This window comes from Jaculus jaculus, chromosome 18, assembly GCF_020740685.1.
Source record: "Jaculus jaculus isolate mJacJac1 chromosome 18, mJacJac1.mat.Y.cur, whole genome shotgun sequence".
NCBI classification, from domain to species: Eukaryota; Metazoa; Chordata; class Mammalia; order Rodentia; family Dipodidae; genus Jaculus; species Jaculus jaculus.
Genome location: NC_059119.1, coordinates 27,322,497 through 27,325,228, shown reverse-complemented (window position 1 = coordinate 27,325,228; position 2,732 = coordinate 27,322,497).

Sequence of the window (2,732 nt, the reverse complement as noted above, 5' to 3'; positions counted from 1 at the left end):
ATAGACTCAATCGGCTACAAGTAAGTAAAACCTCCAAGTGAGAAACCACATGGAGAGAGTCATCTGCCGCATCGCCCACTAGGGTGCCACACCAAATATGCCATGACTGGGCTGGAGAGATGGCTTAGCAGTTAAGCACTTGCCTGTGAAGCCTGAGGACCCCGGTTCAAGGCTCAACTCTCCAGGACCCACGTTAGCCAGATGCACAAGGGGGCGGGTGCGTCTGGAGTTTGTTTGCAGTGGCTGGAGGCCCTGTTGCACCCATTCTCTTTCTCTGCCTCTTTCTCTCTCTCAAATAAATAAATAAAAATGAATAAAAAAAAATTTTTAAAGCAGAGGTTGACCATGGGGAGAAGTGAGCTCATGGCAGGCAGGACTAGACTGTTCCATGGGCTGTAGTCTTCTCTTTGGGGATAGCTGCACCCCTAGCTGACTTTGGAGAGAGCAAGAACCTTCCCTGCCACCTTCTTCCTTTCCAAAGGCAGGTTCTGTCATCCTGACCTGGCTATCTCAGCTTCCCACAATATGCACTCAGAAACAATCAGCCTTTGCCTTGGCTATTCTCAATGCCCCAGACCTGCATGCCATGCCTGAATCCACCTCATTACTTTCCTGTGTCCAGCCGTTCTCTCTTTTTTTAAAAAAAGGATTTATTTTTATTTATTAATAGACACAGAGAGAGATAGAGTATGAATGGGCACGTCAGGGCCTCCAGCCACTGCAAATGAACTCCAGATGCATGTGTCACTGTGTATATCCAGCTTACATGGGACCTGGAGAATAGAACCTGGGTCCTTAGGTTTTGCAGGCATGCACCTTAACTGCTAAGCCATCTCTCCAGCCCCCAGCCTCTGTCTTTATCCCATGGTTCCAGAGCCATTTGGGGCAGAACATTTCATGCCGGGATACCATGGTAGCTCCCTCTCACCCTGTGCCTCTGCTCTCTTGTGCCCAACCCCCAGAGAGAGCTTTCTGAACTGAAGCCAGGCGAGCCAGGACCCAGTCTTATGAGCAGCACAGCCCGGCTTCTTTTAAGAGGAGCCATAGGCTGTAGAGATGGCTTAGCAGTTAAGGTACTTGCCTATGAAGCCAAAGAACCTCGGTTCGATTCCCCAGGACCCATGTAAGCCAGATGCAAAAGGTGGCGCATGCATCTGGAGTTCATTTGGGATGGCTGGAGGTCCTGGTGTGCCCATTCTCTCTCTCTCTCTCTCTCTCTCTCTCTCTCTCTCTCTGTCTGTTTCCCTCTCTCAAATAGATAAATAAATAAAAATAAAATATTTTAACAGGAGTCATAGAGGGAGAAGCCAAACTAGGAGCCAGCACACATAGGCAGATGCTGGAGCCTAGTAGATTTGACTTCAGATCTTGCCACAGCAGGCTGACTGGTTATCTTCCACTGGGTGATCAGAGAAGCCTCAAAACCAGAAGTGGAAGAGAGAAAAGGACCTCCGAGCAGGGTTATAGCAGGTGAGGGAGAAGCCAGCTGTGTGTGTTGGTGACTCTGTGTTTTCTGGTATGTGGGAGATGTTAAGCGGCGTCATTAGGAAGAGCTCAGAGCACAGAGATGGCTGGTCACCCTAGTTCTGTAGTGAGCAAGCGGGATAGTACATGTTATCCTTCACAGCCTGCCTGTGAGATAAATTCACCATCATCTGCATTTTTACGTAAGAGAAGCTCAGCAAGGTCTGCCCCCACCGCAGGGTGAAGTAGCCATGATGGGCTGGCCCCAGGCTGTGCCAGGTCTAGGCTCAGACAGCTGTGGAGGCAGCACTGAGTCAGCGGGTGCGAGAAGATTCAGAAGTCTTTAAGTGTATGACCTCAGCCACGACCTGAGCCCACAGCGCCATCTGCCCGGGTCACACGTAGAAATCCAACTGGCACCAGGCAGACTGGGCCTGCCAGAGACGGGAGTGGGGAGGGCTCTCATCAGAGACCGAAACACAAAGGCCACAGCCCAGCTTTAGCTACGACAGGCTCTGACCCGACATGAGCCTGCCAATGCCTCCCAGAGTCTGGCTACTGGAGGCAGGATGTGGGTCCTGGAGAATGGCCACCACAAGACAGGGGGAAATGTCAACAAGACACCAAGCAGGTCCCCGGAGGCCAATGGTGTGAGTCTCTCTGGGCTACAGAATACCAGTTTGGAGACAGGGGGTTGAGGACAAACTAAACTCCTAGGTAGGAAATACCAATGGTGCAACTTCATAAGTGGGAAAAAAATGTACTTATTTTAAAATTCAGGCCACAAGAATCACCAGGATTGACTTTACAAAGGCTAGGCATGGTCAGGAATGTAGACTGGTCATTGAATATTCTGCATGCTTCAAATAGCTGATCCTTCATCAAACAGCATATCTCTCCACCTCAGAAAGCCAATAAGGAGGCTGGAGAAATGGCTTAGGGGTTAAGGCACTTGCCTGCAAAGCCTAATGACCCAGGTTTGATTCCCCAGTACCCACATAAAGCCACACGCATAAGGTGACACATGTGTCTGGAGTTTGTTTGCAGCAGCTGGAGGCCCTGTACCCACATAAAGCCAGATACACAGTAGCACATGCATCTAGAGGGGTTTTTGGGGTTTTTTTTTTCCAGTATCTGGTGATCCTGACGTGGCCATTCTCTCTATCTTTCTGACTGTCTTCTATCTCTCTCTGCTTATAAATAAATAAAACTAGGTCTGGAGAGATGGCTTAGTGGTTAAGGTACTTGCCAGCAAAGCCAAAGCAACC